The sequence below is a fragment of the Mus musculus genome, chromosome 7 (assembly GCF_000001635.26).
Source record: "Mus musculus strain C57BL/6J chromosome 7, GRCm38.p6 C57BL/6J".
In the NCBI taxonomy this organism is placed as follows: domain Eukaryota; kingdom Metazoa; phylum Chordata; class Mammalia; order Rodentia; family Muridae; genus Mus; species Mus musculus.
Window position 1 is genome coordinate 80,034,236 of NC_000073.6, and position 24,268 is coordinate 80,058,503.

The window sequence follows — 24,268 nt, forward strand, 5'->3', positions numbered from 1 at the left end:
TGCAGACTACTCTTTGGAGCGCTGATTAGATATTTAAATTAACTCATTTAAATAGAATAACTGTCCTGAAGTCACATGTAGCAAACACTGGACACAGGTGGGATAGGGGTGAGATTTTTTTTTAGTAGTAGTAGAGAGAGAGGTTACCGAACCCCACTCCCCCCCCCCTTAGTAAGCGCCTTCTAATCAGTCAGGTGTTGTGACAGGAAGGTTTCTCCTAAGGAAACAGAGATGGGATGGGGCCGGGTTCCCAGACTGCCTCTGAAAACCCAGATCACCATTGGGTCCAATGTCTTATTTGCAAAGCAAAGAATTAGCAAACAAGATTACTGCAGCCTTGAAGACTAAACATTCTGGAAGGAAAAAGCCTTTGAAGAATTGCACCCTTGAATTAGGGGAAGGGGTTGCAAGAGGAAATTGGGGTAGATCCCCAAACGGAACAGATTAAAGGGTGTTAGAAGCAAAGCTGGCCAAATGCATGTCAGCAGCATCCTAAGGTGAAATGACTGGTTTTATTACCTCCTAATTAATGTGTGGTGCTCCCAGAGCCCACCCTTCCCCTACCCCCCAGTGCCGTACCGAAGCAGAGGCCTTCTGTCTTCTCCCTTACTCCTTCCTTTGCTATCTGAATTCTTATGCGTATGGTTTTTCCTTATACCATGTTTGCAAATGGGGTCAAGTCACTCTCAGAAGTGGGGCAGTCTTTAAGAGGGCTTCGGTTCTGTCTTTCACACCCGCCATTGTACGGGTTTCTGGTATTAAATATATATGCTCTATTGTGTGTTTATTTCTGGGAGTGCGCAGAGAGCTGTGGGAAGTGCTTGGATTTTCCAAGCAGTCAGAATTGAGCATAAGAGATCACTGTGGCCCAACCAACTGTCTTCCCTCCGAATCCTGGGCTAGGAGCTACAGAATCAAAATGAGGTTGGAAAGATGGCTACAGAAAGCAAGAATGCCCAGATTGAATGAGAAACTAACTTTGGTGATGACTTTTGCTTGTGTGTGGATTGTCTGGGGGTGGGGAAGGACGTGCCGGTGACCATCCCATTTCCAGGAGGACAGTGATGGCATAGCTTCCTGGTTGTGAAAGTAGTTCTGCCTGTCTGGTAAAACACCACAGGCAAACTTGACTGCTGGGATTATGGGTCACACCAGCATGTCTTCCTGCCGTCCTCGACCAACTGGCCTCTCGAGAACTGTCAGGTACCCTTTGGAAGCCAGTGGTGTGGTTGGTTAATCTCACAGACTGTCTGGTTGACAAATGCTTTGTCCCATCTTGGCGACTCTATTAGCTTCCAACCACTTGTAGAAATGCTGTGACTTGTCCTCCTTCCACACAGCCCTACTGGAATAGGGCCTGTTCACCCCTGCCCAAGCTGAGGACCTGGGCCTGCCTCCCTAGGCTATTCCTCCTGCCCTCCCATCATGTCCTGCCCAGACTGCCTCTGTAGGAGTGGACCTCCCTCATCCTGGGCTCTGGTTTTCTGTCTACACTTGTGGGCATGCCAGTGTCCAGATTCCTTTCCTGTGTGGCTCCCTTTACACTAGAATCCGTTTGCCCTCTCTCCCTCCCTGCCTGCCTGACATGGTTAGTGTCAGGGACAGCCTGGCCTGCTTGGATATGGTTTATCACGGCTCCTTCTCTGATCCTGTTATCTCTGCCATTTCCCCCTGTCTGTCCTTGCTGCACTTGGGTGCTCTGGCCACAGTCCTCAGCTTTCTTCCACATGTCTAGTTCAGCCTGAGTGGTGAGGCCTCTCTACCTTGGCCACATGCCCCAGGTACCGCCCACAGCTGGACTGCTTGCCTTTGGTTTATGACACATTCTGACATCTGTGCTGTTTAATAAGTGAGTTCAGGCCATTTACATTCGCTGTAGTTTTATATGTTTAGCTGGGATACAGATGTGTCCCCATTCCAGATGTGGTGCTGGGGTGGGATTCTGCATTTTATGCTAGCCTGCGCCACCAACTGAGCTACACCCCCAGCCCTTTGTTTTGTTTTGAGACAGGGCTTCATTGTCTGGCCCTTACTGACCTGGATCTTAGACGTAGGTCAAGCCATATCCTCAAACTTGTAGTAGTCTTCTAGTCTGTGCCTCCCAGAGCCTGGTTCTATGTACCTAATTTTCTCATTTCTTTTCTTTTTTGAGATAGGATCTCTACATAGCCATAGCTGTCCTAGAGTTCAGTATGTAGATCAGGCTAGCCTCAAACTCAGTGCTGGAATTAAAGGTGAGCACTGTCATGCCTAGCAAACCGCCCCCTCCCCCACATACACAATACAAGGAATTTGAAAAGCTTTATAGAAAGTCCCCACTGTCCCTGTTCACGTTCATTTGTCACAGTAGTTTAGCTGTCTCTCTTTCCTTTTTTTCTTCTTTGGAGATGGGGTCTCAGTTTATAGCTCTGTAGACCAGGCCTCCGTCCCACATCTGCCTGCCTCTGCCTCTACCTCTTGAGTGCTGGGATCAAAGGTGTGCATCACCATGCCCAGCTTTTGTCTTTCTCTAATCCCACAAATTAATTAGGTGCTGTTAAGGAAAAGCATTTTTATGCATGCGTGCTAGTGTGTGTGTGTGTGTGTGTGTGTGTGTGTGTGTGTGTGTGTGTGTGTGTGTGAATGTGCACTTGCTTGGGCCTGAGCCATCATACCAACTCAGGCAAGCATATTCTTTCAGGGAGGGTATCTTTCCTTCTAGCAGGTATTTGTCCTATAGATCCATCCATTCATTAAGAACTTTCAGCCGGGCGTGGTGGCGCACGCCTTTAATCCCAGCACTCAGGAGGCAGAGGCAGGTGGATTTCTGAGTTCGAGGCCAGCCTGGTCTACAAAGTGAGTTCCAGGACAGCCAGGGCTACACAGAGAAACCCTGTCTCAAACAAACAAACAAACAAACAAAAAAAGAACTTTCCATATTCGGTTTGGAGGAGCAGAACTCAACATACACAGAAGGCCCTGCCAATCACCCAGAGTCTCCAAGGAGCACCCCCTTTTTGATGCCCACCCCCACCCATGGTGAACCAGCTTCCTTCGTTCCCTTGACACCCTGCTTTGTGCACCAATGGATGCCTGGTTGCCAAACGCCTTCTCTTTTGAGCCAAAGTCCTAGTTTTGTCAGGCCTACTTAAAACTGCTTGTTGGGATAGGGAGGCAATAAAGTTGGTAAAGAGGTTAGGAGGACCCAAGTTTAATTCCCAAGACCCATGTAACAAAAGCCTGCTGTGGTAGTAAAGAAAAAGTCATGTGTAGTGTTTGTACTCTCAGTTCTGAGGAGAGGAGACAGGCCAATGAAAAACCCTCTCAGGAAAAAGATAGATGTATCTGAGGTCCCTAAGGTTGCCCTCTGTGCTGCGCATGAAGACTCATGTGTGCACACACATACTCATGTGCACCTGCACACATGAACGCACACTGCATATCTTCTGTGTTCTCTCCATACTCCATGAAGAGTAGTCCCTCCATATTCCTTTCTATTTGTTAGGTTTTTTGCTTGCTTGTTTGTGAGACAGGGTCTCACTATGTTGTGAGCCCTGGTTGGCCTGGAACTTGGAGAGATCTTCTTGCCTTTGTCTCCCAAGTGCTAGGATTAAAGTCCTGTACCGCCATGAGTAGCAGTTTGCTTGCTTTTTGAGACAGGGTCAGGGAATCAGTGAAGTCCAGGGGAGCCCCCAGTGTAGGATGGTACTTCTGCATCTGTCTGTTATCCTGATAGTGCTGGGATGATAGGCATTCTGCATCCAGCTGGCCTTTCCCTGCTACTAAGCCACTGTTGTCTGTTAGCTGTGTGTGTGGCAGGGGCAGGGGATGGAGGGCTCAGACTTAAATACTGAACTCCAAGCTTTTTGAAAGCTTGGCACCATGTTACTTATTTCTGGAGTCTCGGTGCCTGACTGTTGGGAAGAGTCATTGATTAATAGACTCATATTGACTGAATAGAGCTTATGGTAAAATCAATATTACTCTTAATAGTGACAATAATAATAATAATATCATCACCTGTCCTAAGATTGTGGACTAATCAAGCTTACCTCTTAGGTGCTCAGTGTCCTTGGTTACACTGAAAGCTGCTGGTTTTTTTTTTTTTTTTTTTTTTTCTTTCTTCCCTCTTTGGCCCCACTTGCTCCGGCTCAAAGATTTATTTATTATATGTAAGTAAACTGCAACTATCTTCAGAAACCCCAGAAGAGGGCATCAGATCTCATTACAGATGGTTGTGAGCCACCATGTGGTTGCTGGGATTTGAACTCAGGACCTTCGGAAGAGCAGACAGTGCTCTTAACCACTGAGCCATCTCTCCCACCCGAAAGGTGCTTCTTAGGTAAGTCTCCCTCCCACTGTCAGTGGTACCAACATTTCAGTGCTGTTTATGAATGTTGCTGTAACACCAGATATCAACTCTTGGCTCGAAAATGATGTGAAGAGATGGGAGGGCTGTGGAGAGAAACAACAAGATCTAGATAGAGGTAGCTGGCCATGAACTGGGAGAGAGGAAAAAGGAACTTAAGAGCAAGCTCTCATAATGTAGGGGCTGGGGTCGGTTGCTGGCCTGGCATGCTCAAGGCCCCAGCAGAAGCCAGGAAGTAGCAAGAAACACACTATAAAATGATGACAGGTGGCTTGAGGCCAGCCTGGTCCACACAGTGAATTTTTTTGTTTTGTTTTGTTTTGTTTTGTTTTGTTTTTCAAGACAGGGTTTCTCTGTATAGTCTTGGCTGTCCTGGAACTCACTTTGTAGACCAGGCTGGCCTCAAACTCAGAAATCCGCCTGTCTCTGCCTCCCAAGTGCTGGGATTAAAGGTGTGCGCCAACATGGCCCGGCCACACAGTGAATTTTAAGACATCAAGACCTACATTGTGAAACCCTGTCTCAGGGAGAAACACACACACACACACATACACTACAAACAAACAAGGGAGGTAGGGGGGAAGAAAGGGAAAGAGAAGAGACGGTGGAGACCCTCAAACCTCCGTCAGCAGAGAGAACAGCATCCTACCACCATGTGGTTGTTCCCTGCAGTCATATTCGTAGGAAGAAACGAGGTCCTGCTATGTGCCCATGTACTCTTGGGGTGACCTGAGGAGTCTTTCTAAGTGAGAAAACAAGGGGCAGAGTGCCTGGCTGAGCTTTGGAAACTTATAACAGTGCCCTCCCTTGGGAAGGAGCATTTTGAATTTTGTGCCTCATGCATATACTACCTGGTAACATATAAAGACGGCAGTCGAGGTGGTGGGGGGTCTCCCAGGTGTTCTCAGCCTTTCAGATAGGCTCTTTTCAGGCACTCTCTGAGCTTGTGCAAGCTTATCAGGGTTTTTAAAGGATTCTTTATTGTGGTGTGTGTGTGTGCGTGCGTGCGTGCGTGTGTGTGTGTGTGTGTGTGTGTGTGTGTGTTTGTGTGTGTGTGAGATATGTGTTGGAGGGAGGCGTGCCATGGTGCACAGGTGGAGGTCGGAGGACCCTTATGAGGGCTCCAGGGATCCAGCTCAGTGAGGCTTTCGAAGCGCCGCTATCTCCGAGGCATCTATCTCATCAGCCCAAGCTTACCCTTTTATAGACTGAGGAACTGAAGCTCGGAAGTCTGAAATGACTCAGTCTATGTTCATGGAGATTTGGAAGCTAGCATTAAATCTAGTTGGACTCCAGAATTACTGGGCTCTTCTTTCCAGATCCTCTCCACCCCCAGTGCACCTGCTCTTGAGAAAAGGTGTCTCCCCACTGCACAGGCTGGTTTGGAATTCAGTGCGCAGTGTAGGCTGGTCTCACACTCAGCAATCCCTTCCTCAGATTCCTACGTTCTAGGACTACTGGAAGGAGTAAACCACCTCCCCAGCTCTCTTCACGCAAGGATGCTTTGTCTCATGTATATACATACATGTGTACATACATGTAGTGCCCACAGAGGTTAGAAGATTGTGTATAGATCCCCTACAACTGTGAGTTACAGATGGTTGTGAACCACAGTATTGTTGCTGGGAATCCATGTCCAGGAAGAGTAGCCAGTGCTCTTAATCACTGGGACATCTCTCCTGCCCAATTCTTTCTTTCCTCCTCTTCCTCCCCTCCCCTCCCCTCTTTTGCTTTTTCTTTTCTTTTTTTTTATTATTTATTTACATTGCAAATGTTATCCCCCTTCCTGGTTTCCCCTCTGCAAACCCCCTATCCAACCCCCCCACCCCCCCACCCCCGCCTTGGTTTTTTCAAGACAAGGTTTCTCTCAGTAGCCCTGGCTGTCCTAGAACTTACTCTGTAGACCAGGCCTTAAACTCAGAAATCTGCCTGCTTCTTTATGCCGGGCATAAAGGAGTATGCCATCATGCCCCTCTCTTTTTAAAACTGACATTTCCTTGCTCAGGAGCCTGTGGTCATCCATCTACCAGTTGAATGTGTGTAAACTTCCATTCCTGCCTCTCCAGCCGGCCTGTGTCTGCAGGGCAAAGCTCAGGCAATGTATGGAGAAGGCAAGCCCCATGCCCTGCCGGCTGCATCAGACACAATGCGGGAGATTAGAGATGGGCTCTGCAATCCCGGCTTTGAAGTGGCCAGCTTTCATCAGAGCGTCTGAACTTCAGCATTATGTCAAGGAAGCTTTGACTACTTACTGTCTGTGAACTGGCCTCGGGGAGGTGTCGGCCACTGCCCGGAACCCAGGCAGATCACATCCTGGTTTTCTGAAGCCTTTACTTTGTTTTATGGTCAAGAAGTTTTCAGAGCTAAAGGCACTTAGTACTTGGAAGATTTTTATATCATTATTATTATTAAAGACAGGTTTATTGGGAAGCTGCTCTCGGGTGGATGAGTTCACTGGCCCCAAGGACCAAGGCCAGGCAAGTAACCAAGGGGAAAGGAGGGGAGAGAGAGAGAGAGAGAGAGAGAGAGAGAGACCTTGTAGGAGGAGAGAAGGATCAGGAGGATAATTTTTAAAGTTTTTTGTTTGTTTTTTTGTTTTTCAAGACAGGGTTTCTCTGTGTAGCCCTGGCTGTCCTGGAACTCACTTTGTAGACCAGGCTGACTTCAAACTCAGAAATCCCCCTGCCTCTGCCTCCCGGCTGCATTGTTTTCTCAAAGGAAGGGTACTGACTGCTTTCCCTTTGCTGAGGAGAGAAGCTGGGTGGAGAGCAAGGCGGAAGGAGGCGGCCATGTGTAGTGCAAGACTAATTTGCAGGCTACGCAGCTTCACCCAGGGGGAGAGTGTGGTGTCTTTAAGAGATCCATCCCATGCCAGTGGTCCTGGTGTGTAGGATCACTTAGTGGATGCTTCTGAGAGAGGCTGGGCTCTTTCTTGTGATGCTAACAGGGATAAGAAGTTCCTGGCATCCTTGTGTCTGAGCTGATGTGCACAATACTCTTGCCTGGGGACACATCCCACCAGCCCACCTTCCTTTCGTTGTGTCTGATGGACCATCTCAGTGCCATTACCATGGAGCTGCGTGTGTGAATGGAGAGGAGGTGCCCAGCAAGTGTTCCCTAATAGATGCTTGTTGATGCTTGAGATGGACTTTTAACGCCTTCTGCTTTTGATCATAACCAGGGCCTGAGACATCCAGCCGCCTCCCCTGCTTCTGGGGTTTTCCTGACCCTTGAATAATGAAGTTTGTGCTGTGTGGACTTTATTCTTCTGGGCTCCAGGACACATTTGAATGAGGACCACTCTTAATATGGTGCTCTAAACACCCGATGGCCATCTTTTTCTCCATCTTCTCCTCCATCCGCTTCTCCATCTTTATCTGGGGAAACGTTCCCGTAGTGCAGGCAGTGTTCTGTTTCTTTTACAGAACTTAAGAGAATTTCTCTGCCTACAAATAACAGCGCAGAAACTGCCCCCCTAACCTTTTTTTTGGGGGGGGGATGAAGTCTCATGTAGCCCAAGCTGGTCTTAAATTGGCTGTGTAGCCTAGGCTGGCCATAAACTCCCGATCCTCTTACCTCTCGGTGGAAGATAGGCTAGACTACTGCTGTGCAGGCCTCTAATACCTAGCACTCCTCCTGCATAGGTCGGCCGAGTGGCTGGACTGCAGGTAAACCTAGCTGTGGGCCCAGTCAGTCTCCCTCTCTTCAAACAAAGGACAGGAGACATGGGCTTTGCTTTCTCCCCACTCAGCTCCTCAGCCCCACTACTTCTGCGCTCATCACGAGGGCCTGCAGAGGGGCCGTGTCCTCAGAATTTGTCTTCAGAAATTGGAGGATTGTTGAGGCTAGCCTGGTCTACAGGGTGAGTTCCAGGACAGCTAAGGCTTGAAAAACAAACAAACAAAAAATAAAAAAAGAAAGAAAGAAAAGAGATTGGAGGATTGTGTGGCTCTGTATTGGAGATTCACCCTGGCTGCACTGACTGGGGCCTTCTGGAGACTTCTAAATTCTTTTGTCTGGAACAGTCTTAGTCCTTGAAAGGACTCAAATGTAGGCTTTGTTTGTTTGTTTGTTTGTTTTGCTTTGTTTTTTGAGACAGGGTTTCTCTGTGCAGTCCTGGCTGTCCTGCAACTCACTCTGTAGGCCAGGCTGTCCTTGGAACTCAGATATCCACCTGCCCTGCCTCCTGAGTGCTGGGATTAAAGACACACCCACTACCCAGCATGGCCATCTTTCTTATTACAAAGAAGTTTATTGCAGAACATTAGTATAATAAATGGGCCAGAAAAGATCTATAATTATTAAATATTTTAAAGGGAGAGTATATATACACCCCTTCAGCAAGATTTTAATTCAAAATATGAAATTGTACTGTTTGTACCATCTTGTTACTTAATTAACAAATGTTAAATGAGTTTTTTAATTAAAAATACTCTCTGGGCTAAACATTCTCCTTAGAGCCACTGCAAAGGATTTAGAGCGTCCTTCCGGGCCAGTCGATGGCATTTTAGTCAGTGGTGGGCATCGGGCGTCATCCTTGATCGATGTCTACCATAGTTTTTGAGATAAGGTCTCTCCTTCAACCTGGAGCTCACCAATTAGCTCGATTGGCCAAGCCCTGGGGATGCCCTGTCTCTGCCCACCCGCCTGTCTGTCTCCCCCCACCTCCCCCATGCCTGCCAGGTGCTGCTGGGAATCAAACTCAAACCTAAATATCTGCACAACAAGCAGTTTACCAATAAGGCATCCCCCAGCCCCAGGACTTCGATTTAGTCTTCTGCAGTTAGACTGTTTTCTGGGTTTGGGTGGCAGTGTTTGGGTGGTTTTTGGAGACAGAGTCCCTCCTTGTAGTCCAGACTAGTCCGGAACTCTCTGTAGCCTAGCTGGCTTCAAACTCTTGGCAACACTCCTGCCTCAGCTTCCCGAGTGCCAGGGATTATAAGCTTTCATTTCCATATTCCCCTCAAGGACCAAGTTCGGTTGTTAAAATCGCCTTGCAGAAACACCCATAGCATTTTGGTTCCTCTTCACTGAACACCAACTTTTTGTCTTAACACTGTTGTATGTTTATTTTTGGGTTTTGGGGGATTATACATTGTTGGTTTTTTTTTTTTTTTTGGTTTTTCGAGACAGGGTTTCTCTATGTAGCCCTGGCTGTCCTGGAACTCACTCTGTAGACCAGGCTGGCCTCGAACTCAGAAATGCACCTGCCTCTGCCTCCCAAGTGCTGGGATTAAAGGCGTGCACCACCATGCCCGGTGGATTATAGGTTTTAAAAACTTCTCTTTCAGCCGGGCGAGGTGGCGCATGCCTTTAATCTCAGTACTTGGGAGGCAGAAGCAGGCAGATTTCTGAGTTCGAGGCCAGCCTGGTCTACAAAGTGAGCTCCAGGACAGCCAGGGCTATACAGAGAAACCCTGTCTCGAAAAAAAACAACAAACCCCAAAAACAAACAAAAAAACTTCTCTTTCCAAGTCCTTTCCACATACATAGCATGGATTCCTTGGCCTCTGTTAGCTTAAGGGAAGAAAGTTCTATCTTTATGCCTCTATTTTGCACCCTGTGCTCCAGGTCTGGGCCCCTGCATTGCTCTTTCTAACCTCAGGCAATAGTCAGTTCTGTGGTTCCCTGGGAAACCTTTTCCTAGGGCTTAGGGCTGAAGGGAGACTCTCAGGAAACGGGCCTGTCTCTTTGCTAGGGCGATAACCTAAAACAAACATCCTGTCCTAACTCTAGGAAGATGCTGAGGCTGGCCTTACTGGGTCTCTGGAGTGGAAGGAGCTGATGATATATCCTGTGTAGGCTTCTGCCCAAACTTGGGCCCCACACACACTCACGGGTAAGAGAAGAGAAGGAAGTTCGTCGGACTTTCTTGAGGAAGTAGCTTTCGTGCAGGCTAAACTGGGCCTTCCTGTTCCTTTTCCTGAATGGCTCTTCCTCCTTTTCCTTCCCTGCTCTGCATGGCCCGTTTGTCCTGATAGTTGGTGGGAGCTTTTGGGCACCTTCCCTTCCTAACATCTTTCTTCTTAGACTCTTTTGTTGTTGGCATGGAGGCCTGTGTTTGGCCATGTCCACATGTCAGAAAAACTCTCCTTACCTTCTGCACCCTCTGTCAAGCTGAGGCCCTGGGCCCTAGCCTGCTGCGTTCTGTCTTCTTTTAAGCCTGCCTGGAAAGACCATAGGCTTGAGGAGGCCCAAACTGCCTCCCCCCCCAAGAGAGCCAATCTGCCAGCTGCCACTGCCCGAATGGATAACAAAAAACAAAAGCACAAACCGTAGCCCCAAGAGAAGGGCGTCGTTTCAGTTTATATGAACCTGAAGCTAGAAAAGAGAGGCGCAGGTTAGGAGAGGGAGCCTGGTTGTTTCCCCTGGGGTGGGCTTTGTTTAAATTTTAATATGCTCTTCTTTTCTCCCATCGCCAGCCACGCTCCCAGCTCCTTTGTCACTCTATCCCTGTTATCTTGCTGGTGGATAAGATCCCTTATCTACTCCGTCCTCTCTCTCTTCCGAATGTCGCATCCCGAACCCACAGTGACCCTCCCCGATTTGTAATAGGACATGATAGATCCCCTTCTGCAACCTTAGATGGAACCTGCCAGCTAAGATTTGGGAGGAAATGGACCAACCACTTTTAATGGTGTTGGACCCACCAAAGGTACAAGCACTAGGCCACTTGGGCATCCTCGGAGAAGTGTTCCTGCCCACCCTTAGCACTGCAGGGAGCCATGGGGCGAAGGGTGAGGGTCTCTGCTGTGGGTGGCTTGAGACAGAATCAATGTGATCTCAGCACAGGCCTTTGTAGTCTGAGACTGTTACACATGGAAATACAGGCCGCTTTCACCCCGTGCAGGCACTGACCTAAAAGACCATGTAGACCTGGGCTCAGAGGGAAGGAAAGGACCCACAGACGTGTCACAGGACTCAGGGGCTGGACAGATAATGCTTCCTAGTCTTGCCTCCTTATCCGCAGCCTCCCAAGCCTTAGTTAGCTTCACAAGCCAGTGACCCAGGCACAGGCAGCTCTTTTAGTGTCTATGCTCAATGCCGTCATTGTTTCCTGTAGATCCCAGCGCTGTGAAGTCAGGGGTTCCTCTGCTCTTTTAAAAATTCCCCCTTTTCATATCTTCATTTAATCACCAAGTTTTTACCATGTAACTTTCATTGGCCCAACTCTGATACAAAGGTGAATATCATGGTCTCTGTCCCTAGTCCACAAGTGATGTTGGACTTACAAACAGGAGCTTGTGAAGTTGCCTGGAATTTGTTGTTTTGTTTTGTGTTTTTGTTTTTGTTGAGACAGGGTCTTGCAGTGTAGCCCGGGCTGACTTTGAACTTGTGAGATCTTTCTGTCATAGCCTCCCAAATGCTGGAACTGCCACACCTGGCTTGTTTAGAACTGCTAGAAGTAGAACCCGGGGCCCAGCATCACTAGGGGTGGGAGGAGGTGGGATCGTTGGTTGATGGGGATGCTGTCTGGCCGGCAAAGGGAGCCTTGCAAAGCAAAACCCAGGACATGTGAGAAGAGGCCATTGGGAGTGGGAGGCAGAGTCTGGGGGCAGGAGATGGAGATCCCGGTGAGGCAAGTTGACAATATGTCAAGACATCCTCCAAGGCTTGCCATTCCCTCCAGTGGGTTCTGAGGGAAGAAACAGTAAGGTAGACCACTCCAGCATGACCAGCATCGAGGCCATATCTGTGAGTGCAAATCCCCTCGGGAGTGTTGGCCTGAGAGTTGAGGACCTCTCCTGGTAATGCATATAGTGCTTTTGCCTGAGTACCGCGTTGTCGTTTCTCCTAGAGTTCTCTCCTGATGTTAACAGATAATTTATAAAAGTACGTTTTCTGTTCTTGGCTGAGTTTCTTAAAGCTCGTTGAAAATTTATCCCAACTAAAATGTCTCCACTGGGGCATGTTCTGCACACCTGAGTCTGCATTTGAGATGTAGCAAGAGCCTTTGAAACGTGGCAGGAGCTTGAGCTGGGCTTCCTCAGTGAGGGAGGAGGGAGGCTAGTTTGAGCACTAATTGTATGCCCCATTCTGGGCTAGATTTATTTACTCTGTGTGTGCGTGTGTGTGCACTCGTGTGTGTGTGTGTGTGTGTGTGTGTGTGTGTGTGTGTGTGTAGGTATGTGTTCTGGAGGTCAGGGGACAGCTTGCAGGAGTTTTTCCTTCCACCTGCATCCTAACATCTTGCTGTATTTGGTTAACCATCTTTTTATTAATAATAATAATAATATTTATTTAGTGTATACTGTCACTGTCTTCAGACACACTAGAAGAGGGCATCAGATCCCATTACAGATGGTTGTGAGCACCATGTGATTGCTGGGAATTGAACTCAGGACCTCTGGAAGAGCAGTCAGTGATCTTAACCACTGAGCCATCTCCAGCCCCCTTGGTTAACCATCTTAATCCAATTTCTACAGAAAAGGACAAGGAGTCCTTTTCCCTGACGTTCCTCCTGATTCCATGGGCCTAGACTGTCCACCACATTAGATGGGGTCTAACAACCACACCGAGGAGGTGGGCTTAGTGATTGAGACAACTGGTTATTCCTGCCCCATCCTTTTATTAGTAACACCTCCTGGCCTCCTCCTTCCGTTCCCGCTCGGACACAGAACTCAGGGTAGGGACAGGAGAGATCCCATGGGGAAAGGACTCCAGGAAGTTGGAGTAAGTGTGGCAGGGCTGTGGAGCTGTCACCTCCCAGGATCAGTAAGGGAAGCCCTTCTCCCTATTGTACCTCCCACAGATTTCTCCCCTCTCTCTGGTGGACAGTGGAGTTATCTTGACCTCCCTAGGGTTTTGGCCACTCCCTCTCCAGGACTACTGGCTTAGAAAGGGCAGCAGATGCTAGTGGGCCAACCAACACAAGCATCCATTCCCTTTTCTAGAACCAGAGTGATGATGGGCCCGTCACCAGCCACTGTTCTCAGGAGTTTCTCAGGTGTGTCCAAGTCTAATTATTTTTGGTGGCTTCCTTAACTCTGACTGGGCGGGCAGGGCATGTGTCCTGAAACCCTGTTTTATCATCTATATTTCATCTGTTAGCAAACCTTGGGAGAAAAGAAAGAAAATTATATTAGTCAGCTTTATAGTTCTGTAGGGAATTTGATAAACATATAAAAATGTTAACATTAAAAATTGCTCATAATCTCCTAAGCTAAAATTTATGAACAGCAGGTGGTCCACAGAGCCCTCCTGTGTTTTTATTACGTAGACTGCACCTGAACATGGCCACGGGCACGTTGAACTTCGCCTCCTTCTCTTTTACTTTTGACATAACGTGGCAAAGCGAAGTTTCCAAGCACTTGGGCTCTGGGAGCGAGCATATGCTCTGCAGACGCGCTGTCAGCTCCCTTAACCAACTGCAAGAACTCACATCCTACCCAAAACAGAAACAGTGCCAGTCCAGGGGGCCTTTGATCACCATGCAGTAAACCCAGCCAAAACACTGCAAATTCAAACACACTACAGCCCAAACCTAGCCATTCAACAAAACTGTAATGCCTGCTCCTCAAGTGTTATTGGATCAAGATAAAAAATAAAGGAGTACGGTGATGAATATTTAGAGAAGCATCAAAAACCAAAATACTACATAACCAAACCTATGGGAGACAGCTGGTTCTATTCTCATGCCATCAAATGCCTTTATTATGAAAAAGAAAATGGGAGAAAAAAGAGATTAAATGAAGCATTCAGCTCCAAATCTTGGAGGGGTGGGTGCATCAAAACAGCCCCCAAGGAAGGCTAGGGAGAAACCAGTAAAGATAAAGGCAGAAATAAGTGAATCACAAAACTGAAACACTGAAATTAACGAACGTGTCCAAGAGCCAGTACTGTTTTTAAACAAAGTAGAGTAACCTCTGGCATGTTTATTTGAGAATGGAAGGAATAAAGAAAACAATCATAGGAACAGGAATGGGCGGGGGCACATTTCAATAGACTTAGCGATATTTAAATGGAAAAAATTATGCACAGCAATGGGCTTAAATTTGAAACTCTCAATTAAATGCTTGCTCCTCTGAAAATGTATATGTTGCTCATGGGGGGGGGGGGGGAGGGGAATCATGATCCTTATCAGAGCAACGCCTCCTCTACCCAAAGGCGGCAGTTCCCAGCGCTTTTCCTGGTTAATTTCAAACGTGATGGTATTGATAGCATTACGCTGTTCTGTGGCTTAGCAAAAGATAGAGAAGTCTCCAGTTCAGTCCACAGAGCAAAAATAAGACTGACACTAAACGTTGCAAGGAGACCGGATTCAAGAATGCAAACGGTAGGTAGGAAATAGAATTCAGTAACATATTAAGGAAGGCATCTACCACAACCCAGTGGGGCCAGAAGGAAGACTAGTCAGCATCAGGAAAGCTTACTACAGTATGTATGGTGTGCTAGTGAGCTAGAGCTAGAGCAAAGCCGGATTACCTCCAAACATGCTGGGGAAGAATTGACTACACTTCTACCTAAACAGTATGCCAGAAGAGAAACAGAAGTGTGGTGCCTTCTTAGCGTGACTCAGAGTACCTATGAAAGCTACTAGCCCGTGTTACAAGTGACTAGAAACACTCAGGCATCGGTGCTGAAATCGGCCAAGGAGACCTGTGTCACCATTTCTGTTTAGAATCCAGTAAAACCAGCTTAGTTGACATTACAGCTCAGGCTTGGGTTGATTTCTAAAGTTCAGAGCCAATCAAAAGTCACCAGAAAAGCCCAGAGCCTGGGTGTGTTGTGTTGCTCAGTGGTCGAGCTCCTGCTGGGAGGATGGGGAGGGAGAACAAATTTGACTGTGGAAAAAAAATTTGCAATCTCTGTATGCAGACTGTAAAAGAATGAGAGGCTGGTAGTGATGGAGCAAAGATTTTTTTTTATCATAAATATATAAGTAGGTTGATGTTTTACTTCTATTAAAGAGCCTGTGCAGATTAGATTTTTTGTTGTCAGTGATATTTTTGGTTTGATTGCTCGTTTGTTGTTTTGTGTTTTGAGGCGGGTAGCCGGGACAGTCTGAGATCCTTCTGTTTCAGTGTCTACATTGTTGCCATTACTCAGTGCCTCCGCTAGCAGTTTACGTGTGTTTTGCTTTTTAAATCAAGGTTAATAGTTAGACTTGGTGGACCTAGCAACTCAGGAAATTGAAACTCAGGAATAGCCATAAACCTGAGGCCTTCCTGGGCTACAAAGTAAAAGCTTGAATGAATAAGTAAACAAACAAACAAAAGTTTTACTAAAAAAAAAACGAAGACAAACTTGAAAACATTATGACTAGAGCCCATGATTAGCAAGTAAATACCTGGCACAAAGAAACTGTTGCCCTTGGCAACCTTGATGAACACATGGACCAGGTCAGTTCAGTATGTGGCAGACTCTACACTTAGTTAATATTTGACAAAGTTAACTAATAAAGTGCACTTGATTTATCTGGGGTGTGTGTGTGTGTGTGTGTGTGTGTGTGTGTTGCATGTATGTATACACATACATGTTTGCCAGCCATGTATGTGGTTATACTGTGGGTGTTAGAGGAGACCCACGTGGGTATTGACTGGTCTTTGCTTCCCACCTTGTTTGAGAAAGTCTATTACTTTCTGGTACCTGTACCCACCCTCGTCCCATCTCACTACATGCCCGGGGCTGTTAGAGATGAAAACTGCCACTCCGGGCTTCATTATGGCTTCTAGAGATCTGAACTTGGGTCCTCATACTCTTGTGACAAGCACTTTTACCCACGAGCCATCTCCTTAGCTCTGCAATGCATGTTTTTTAATTAAAGTACCATGCATTTTTGTTTCTTAAGTTAGGAAGAGTGTGAGGGGTTTTGTTTTGTTTTGGAGGGAAGGGCTTCTTTAGTTTTATAGTGCTTCGGATCAAGCCATGGATGGCTTCTGTATGCAAGGCAAGCTATAGCTAAGCTGTAGCCTCCCTCCCAGGTTTTTAAAAAAATTTTTAAAGATTTATTTATTATTATATCTAAGTACACTGTAGCTGTCTTCAGACTCACCAGAAGAGGGCATCAGTCAAATCTAATTATGGATGGTTGTGAGCCACCATGTGGTTGCTGGGATTTGAACTCAGGACCTTCAGAAGAGCAGTCAGTGCTCTTAACCACTGAGCCATCTCACCAGCCCCCTCCAATGTTTGTTTGTTTGTTTGTTTGTTTTGAGACAGGGTTTCTCTGTATAGTTCTGGCTGTCCTGGAATTCACTCTGTAGACCAGGCTGTACTCGAACTCAGAAATCTGCCTGCCTCTGTCTCCCAAGTGCTGGGATTAAAGGCACGCTCAGCCTTCCAAGGTTTTATTATGAAAAATTTTCAAATGTTTTGAAAAGTTGTAATACTTTTACTGTAAACATCCGTACATCGTGGCCCCATAGGACAGATGCTAGTGGTTCGTCACGCTAACTCCATCTGTCCATGCAAGTTCTGAAGTTCACTGCAGCCTCTCTTGAGGACTTCATTGAACCCCGAGATATCCTGGATGTGGCCCTGGTTGCTGTTGCACCATGACTCCGGGCAGCCACACATACCTTTTTAATACTTGAGGAGGTATGTGGGAGTCAGTCATGACCGTAGAAGTGAAGAAAAGAAAGAGCTGGGTTGTAGCTCAGTGGTCCACTTTGCTGCCTGGCTTGTGTGGGGAATAAAAAGTGTATGCCATCCTATGTCAGGTCCCGAGCTCAGAATGCTGCAGCTTTAACCTATGAAGGGGGCTGTCTTAGTTTTCTTTCTTGTCACAGTGATAAAATACTTTGACAAAAGCAATGTAAGGGAGAGTTTGGCTCGCAATTATAATTTATAGTCCATGTTGGGGATGGCAGCGGGGGGGGGGGGGGGGGCTCAAGGTGGCAGGAAGTTTTTGGTTTTTTGAAACAGGGTGTCACTGTGTAGCCTTGGCTAGCCTGGAACTTGCTATGTGGAACAGGCTAGCCTTAAACTAAGAGATCTGCCTGCCTCTACCTTTGGAGGGCTGGGAGATTAAAGGCAAGCAATGCCATGAGGGACTGGTGGCAGGAACTTGAAGCAGCCAGTCATTACATTCACAGCCCAGAGCAGGGAGAGAATTGATGCATGCACACTCAGCGTGCTGGCTCCTTCCCATCCGGTCCGGGGTCAGCCCATGAAATAGTGTCATCCATATGCAGGGTGGTCTTCCCACCCCAATTAACCCGACGGGCCAGCCGTGTTTAGATAACCCCTCATTAAGACATCCTTCCCAAGTGGTACTCCAGTGTGTCAAGTTGCCTTTTAAAACCACCCATCACCAGGACATTATGCCCATTTCACAGAAATTAAGATTCAGAGAAGATAAGTACCTTGCTTAGCCCCACAGTGTGAGCTTTCAACTTGGGCCCATCTGATCCTATCAAATTACATAATATTCCCCCTTTCCTCTCCATCTCCGCCCCCCTCCCCTGGATGCATGAAAGTGATCTCTTGGGCAGCTGGCCAAGCTGGAAGCAGTCTGAATGAGGTGGGCAGGCACGTGGTGTGCAGTCCATAGCTATGACTGATTATGAACATGTTATGGGGGCTCCCACTTATGGGAAGTTAATCTGGGTAATAGATTGTCCAAACGTCGATCAGAGTCCTGAAAAACACATTCAGGGGGAAAGAACTCAGGTGGCGGGTTATGGTGAGAAGGAATATTCGTTGTCTTGCTTTCCAAACTCTTTGCCATGGGTAGTTTCATTGGGTCTTACAGCAAAAGCTTCTCAATCAAGCCCACTCTGCAGCTCAGTGAGGTCATGGCGGGAGACTGCTCTAATCTTTGCTGTTGTCTAATCTTTCAGTGTCCAGCCGCATGCGCCTGGCGTACTGTGGATGTAATTAATGTGAGTGTTGGATGGGTGCCCACTGGGAAACTTCTCCGAAGGGTTTGGCCCGGGAGCATGTTTGCAGAGAGCTTCCTCAGCCCCGCTCTCAGGGAGCAAGTGCACGCCTGGGTTGTGTTGCGGGTGGGGTCAGCTCTGCTGGCCGGACCAGCAAGGTCTAGTAAGGTGTGGGTTGCATTGTGGTTATTCAGTGTGACGCAGAGGTGTGGCTCAGGGGACCCTGGGATTGTCCCCCCAGGGCTGGAAGGGTGGCAGGGAGGGAGGACGGAAGCACAGACGTAAGGAAGGCTGACCCAGCATCACCATGTTGGGACCAGGGAGCTCAGACTCCTTCCTGCTCAGGTGGGACTAGATTCTACATTCTTCTTGGACTTTTAAACTTGAGGGGCTAGATGTGGCAAGTCTTGGCTTTAATCTCAGCTCTCAGGAGGTAGAAACAGGAAGATCAGGAGTTCAAGACCAGCTTCAGTTACCTGAGACCCTACCTCAAAGAAAAACAAAAAGAGCCAAAGACAGGAAAAAACAAAACAAAACAAAACAAAACCCTTGATAATAGTGATTCCACAAAGTGATTGTTGAGCGCTTTCTAGAGGCCATTCCCTCAGTCTTCATAGCTGTAAGGATTAGCAGCTGTTACCATCTCTATCTTGATGAGAAGGAAGGAGGTATTTGGCTTAAGTCTTGGTTTTCCTAGGAAAGTTCCACAGCTCACAGGCCTTCTACACTGGCTCTGTCTTGTCTGCACAGCAGCCGGTGTTAGCGGAGTGCTTCACGTGTGCTGGATTCCAGATGTGCAGTCCACATGACCCCCTGGTGTGTTAGTGCCCAGGTGTGCCCAGGGAGCAAGGCACAGAGCAGGTCCAGCAGTGGGGAACGAAGTCCACTTTCCAACAAGAAGGAAGGCCACACCACCCACAGGACAGGAGTGCATTCCTCTAAGTGCAAAGAGCTGCAGAGGGCGTCCTTTCAGGTTTGTAAACATTGCTGAGTTGGAGCTGAAGAGATGACTCAGCTGTTAGGAGCACTGTTGCTCTTCCACAGAACTCAGGTTCAGTTCCCGGCACCCACAAGGAGCTTCACGATCGTCTGTAACTCTAGTTCCAGGGCGTCCAGTGCTCTCTTCTGACTTCTGTAGGCCTAGAGCCCATGAGACATATGTGCAGGCAAAAATTGCTGAATGGACTGTTTTGTGACAAGCAGATACCCAGAAAAGCTATCATCATTAAAATCGATGGCTTGGCTCTATCTCATGAGCTGTGTACCTGACAGGTGGTAGTGATTGCTTCATTCACAGAATGATGGTTTTGGTTTAATACAACACAGGGATTGAATTGAATTATGCAGAACAGAGAAGTCATGAGAGCATAGCACCTGATCGTGGGCTCTAGAGACTGGACTGCTTGGGGGGGGGGGGGGCTGAGGGTATAGCATTGTTTGAGAACCAACCCCAGCCCCCACCCAGCTAATCCAGAACCTACATTTAAATGGCCCCTACGTGACTCCTTGAATATCTGAGAAGCAATGCTCCTATCCATCCATCTGATTTCTGAGGAGATGAGAAAACCAGGTAGTTTAAGTGACCCATCCCTGAGGACACCCAGAAAGTTTCAAAGAGCAGAGCTCTGTCCATTCAGTATCGGGGATTTATCAGCACTTGGCCCAGAATAGTGAGCCTGCTTGGTTACTTTGAGCTTATTTTTATTCATTCATTCATTCATTCATTCATTTATTTTTGTTGTTGTTGCTGCTGTTGTTGTTGTTGTTGCTGTTGTTGTTGTTGTTGCTGCTGTTGTTGTTGTTGAGACAGGGTTTCTCTGTGTAGCCCTGGCTGTCCTGGAAGTCGCTCTGTAGACCAGGCCGGCCTCGAACTCAGAAATCCGCCTGCCTCTGCCTTCCAAGTGCTGGGATTAAAGGCGTGAACCACCACTGCCAGGCGAGTTTATTTTGCTCTGTGTCTGTAACACCACCAGCCATCCTGTTATCGGTGGCTCTTGGGTAGTGGGCATCTCTAGAGCGTTTGTTATGCCTGGTGGAGGTGGGAGGGGCTGTGAAATTACCTCTGCCTGGGCCCAGCCCGAGATACACTGGATCCAAGTGGGACTCCTGTGAGTCCTGAGCGCTGCAGTTGCTATGGCCACCCACAGGCTGTTAGGGCTGTCCAGGTGGGACCTGCAGTTGCCTGGCTATCATCCGGAGAGAGGCCTGGTTACGGAGTGCATGCTTTAACTGTACGCGGAGCTCAGGAGACCTTCTCATTCATTCTCTTTCAACCTTTGTTCTGTGGAGCTCAGCAGGCCACGTAGTGTTACATATACATTTCAAGAATATTTAAGAAAAGTATATATGGTTTTCTCTTTCCCTCTTCACCCTTTTTCTTTCTTTCTTTCCTTCTTTCTTTCTTCCTTTTTTCTTAGTTGTTTGTTTTTTTGTTTTTTGTTTTTTTTTTTGAGATAGGGCCTGACTATATATCCTTGGCTGACCTGGGAATTTGATCTGTAGACTAGGCTGGCCTCGAACTCAGACATCTATTTATGGCTGCTTGCCTCCTCCACATGCTGTGATTGTGATTAAAAGCATGTGCCACCACACTTGGCTATTATTTTCTATTTTTAAGAGAAAGAAGAGACAAAAAGATGACTTTAAAAAATTAAATATCTTCCACCCAAGACTGATAAAAAATGTGTGTTTGAAATATTAAGAAATGGAGCTGGAGCCGGGCGGTGGTAGTGCACGCCTATAATCCCAGCACTTGGGAGACAGAGGCAGGCGGATTTCTGAGTTCGAGGACAGCCTGGTCTACAGAGTGAGTTCCAGGACAGCCAGGGCTACACAGAGAAAACCTGTCTTAACAAAAAGAAGAAAAAAGAAAAGGAAAATGTCGTCACATGTGCTGGCACACATCTGTAACCCCAGCACTCAGGAGGCAGAGGTAGGCAGGAGGAATCTGTGAGTTTGAGGCTCACCTGGTCTACAGAGCAAGTTCCAGGACAGCCAGGACTACACAGAGGAACCCTGTCTGCGGGGGTGGGGGTGGGAGGGTTGGGAGGTTGGGTGGGGGAAAACAACCTAGAAAGAAAAGAAAAAAGGAAAGGAACATATCTGGTCTCAGTTGGTAGATTGCTTGTCTAGCGCACAGGGAGCCTTGAGTGCATCCTTAGGACATGACACCTGTAATCCCACCATAGGGGATGAGGGGATGGTGGGAGTGGAGGGAGGAGGGATTCAAGGCTGTGTGAGACCCTCTCTCAAAAAATGCAAAAGACAGAAAGGCAGGGAGGGAGTGAAAGGACATTTGAAGTCTTCCTACCTGAGACTAGAGGAACTTCGATGAAATCGACGAGTCTGTGTTTTATCTTAGTTTCCTTCAGTTTTGACGTGAGGCCTTGCCGTGTTCCCCGAGCTGCTCTGGAACTCTCCGGCCCAAGAGGAGTAGCTGAGACAGCAGCTTATGTCGCATCTCCAGACAAGTCTGCAATTTAGGGTTTTTTTTAACTTGTAAACGTCCCTTCTTCATTCTTAGGCCAGTGTACACAGAAGTACAGGTCAAGGACCAGAAATTCAGTACAACTCCCAGAGTGTTGTTCAGAAGGGTAGAGTTCCGTGGTAGAGCGGTTGCCACGCCCCCGCAGTCTCTAAGTTCAGCTCTCAGCTTGAGGGGCAGAGAATGAAAATGGGACAAATATAATATTAAGGAACTTACATAGTTTGGCCATGACAGTGGTGGACGATCAGTAGCCCAGGCTTGGGTGCTGGTGCAGCCGGGATTGTAAGGATGTAGCCGTTGATTAACTCAGTTCCTGGAGGGCTCTCCCTAGCAGCCAGGGGAGCCTGATCACCACTCCCAGCTTCCTCCCTGGGCTCTCTCCGCCTCATCTGGATTGGAGCTTACTCTCTTCACCATTTCTTTTTTTTTTTTTTAAGATTTATTTATTTATTATATGTAAGTACACTGTAGCTGTCTTCAGACACAGCAGGAGAGATGGCTCGGTGGTTAAGAGCACTGACTGCTCTTCCGAAGGTCCGGAGTTCTTCGCCATTTCTAAGAATCCTGTGTAGGCCCTGTCACCTTGGGCCAGTGACACCCTGGCAGGCCTAGTGAGCCTGGCTTTGCTCTGCTCACCTGGGATGCAGCTGCCCCCGGTTTTGCCTGCAGGTGCTTCCTTTGCACCCCTGCCTGGAGACTCTGCCAAACCATCCCCAGGCTGGGGTCATTTGGGTAGCGCTGCTTTCTCAGAGGAACTAATGGCAGAGGCCCCACGAGGAAAATGGGTCTGGAAGGGCCTCTGCCTTTGGTCTTGGGGTTTGGGGTGGGATTGGCCTGTACATTGATGGAGATCCAGTCAAAGATGGGGTACCCTGGGATAGTGCCATGGCCTCCGCTCTCAAAGGTGGGGGGGCTGGCAGATGAAGCTGTGGCCTTGGCCCCCCAACAGCACAGCGCATTAATGATGGCACTGTGGCTTCCTGCCACATCTCTTCTTCTCTAGGGGCAGAGGAGCCCACTGGCTCGGGATGTGGACAGGCTTGCCCAGTTGCTCGCACTGACTGTAGCGAGCTTAGCGTTTGAGGCAGGTCTCCCCAGACAGCATGGTGTTCCCCACAGGCTCAGTGTAATGTGTGCTTCCTGTATGCAGGGACAGGTCAGGCCTCCTTAGTGTGGATTTCCCAGTGGAGTCTATCCACAGCTAGCACCCAGGCCCAGATCTTCAGCTTGGGGGGTGAAGCTCTGCCTCCTAATACCTGATGGCTGAGTCAACAGTACAGAGACTAGTGTTTGGATAGCAAACATCTAGTAGCAGCCTGGGCCCGCCCACAGCCACCCTCCTGCCCTGCTTGCAGAAATGTCCTCTGGAAAGGTCAGCCAGGAGCGGCTACATAATTTTCAGGGCCCGGGTGACAAATAGAAACATGGACCCTGTGTTGGAAAATGAGTAAGAATTTCAGGACAGTCATGTGAACATGTGACCAAGAGTAGGCCTTCTGAGTTGGGGCCCTACCTAGGTGGTGGTACCAGCAGCCCATCCAGAGGCACGGCAGGCCCAGTGGAGCCTGTCTTTGGTAGTTTGGAGTTTGACCTCCCCACCCTGGGCCTGCCCAGAGCCAAGGACAGCTTTGCTGTAGTGACTTCCATTTCTAAGGGGGAAAACTTCAGCTTCCCCTTCCTGTTCTCTCCTTGTCTCTCCCTCCCCTTTCTCTGTAAACTCTAGAGTTTGAGACTCTGCCCTCCTCTCCCAGCTTCCTTCCCCTGCCCCTCCTCCAGTTCACTCTTCTCTTTCCTTTGCTTTATCTAAGAGTGGAAAACCCTCGACTGGATTGATGTGTAACGTTTCCCAGCCATTCATCGGGTGCCATTCGATTTTAATGTTCTTTTTTAGTGACACCGGGCTCCTTGGGTTTCTCTGAAGTGGCTGGAGTGAATGTCCTCCTCACCAAGGGGCGTCCCTCCGGTGGCCTCTGGGTCTGTCCAGATGGTCTCTGCCCATCGGGAGCCTGGAATGAATTCTCATTGTTAGCACTTGCTCGCCACTCCTCCCTGCATTCAGCTGTCAACCCTACTGGCCACAGTGGAAAGAAAGCCTGTCCCAGTCCCTGGTGACAGAACAGACCTGGCCATCATTCTCAGGAAGAGCAGAGTCCACGCAGGCAGGGCCGTGCCACCGGGGACCGCAGTGGGGCGTGTGAAAGGTCAAGCAGCCACACCGGGACACTGCCCTGTCCCCCCAGATCGCCAGAATGTGCATGGCATCCGGCATGGTGGCGTGGACCTCTAATACCAGCACTTGGGAGGTGGGCACAGGAGAATTGCCACAAGTTGGAAGTGATCCAGGGCTTCTGTGAGGCTCCCCGAGAAAACAAAACTCACAAAACCAACAAACATTGGTGGCAAGGCTGTGCCTGTTGCTCAGTGGTAGGATGTTTACCTAGCCTGTACAAGGCTCCAGGTTTCATTCCTTGCACCTCAAGGTTGTGTGTGTGTGGCTTTCTGTCTTTCTGTGTGTGTCTGTGTGTCTGTCACAATGTTATATGACTTTCTTGCCTAAAGCTCTCCTGAGGTCCTGAGGCTCTCAGGAGGAACAAGGTGCTGGGTTCTTAA

The 24,268-nt window shown here is 48.1% G+C and overlaps 1 protein-coding gene and 1 long non-coding RNA gene across 8 annotated transcripts in view; one reads left to right on the forward strand and one right to left on the reverse strand.

Annotated features, from left to right (window-relative positions):
- Positions 1-24,268, forward strand: part of Zfp710 (zinc finger protein 710) — a 67,938-nt gene that overhangs the window by 9,422 nt on the left and 34,248 nt on the right. The gene's annotated exons all lie outside the window — the stretch shown is intronic.
- On the reverse strand, positions 12,669-22,064 carry Gm51449. Its single transcript, XR_003946651.1, has 3 exons — positions 21,875-22,064; positions 21,482-21,643; positions 12,669-17,930 (listed from the first exon to the last, which is right to left on the reverse strand). It is a non-coding gene; the product is annotated as a predicted gene, 51449 (long non-coding RNA).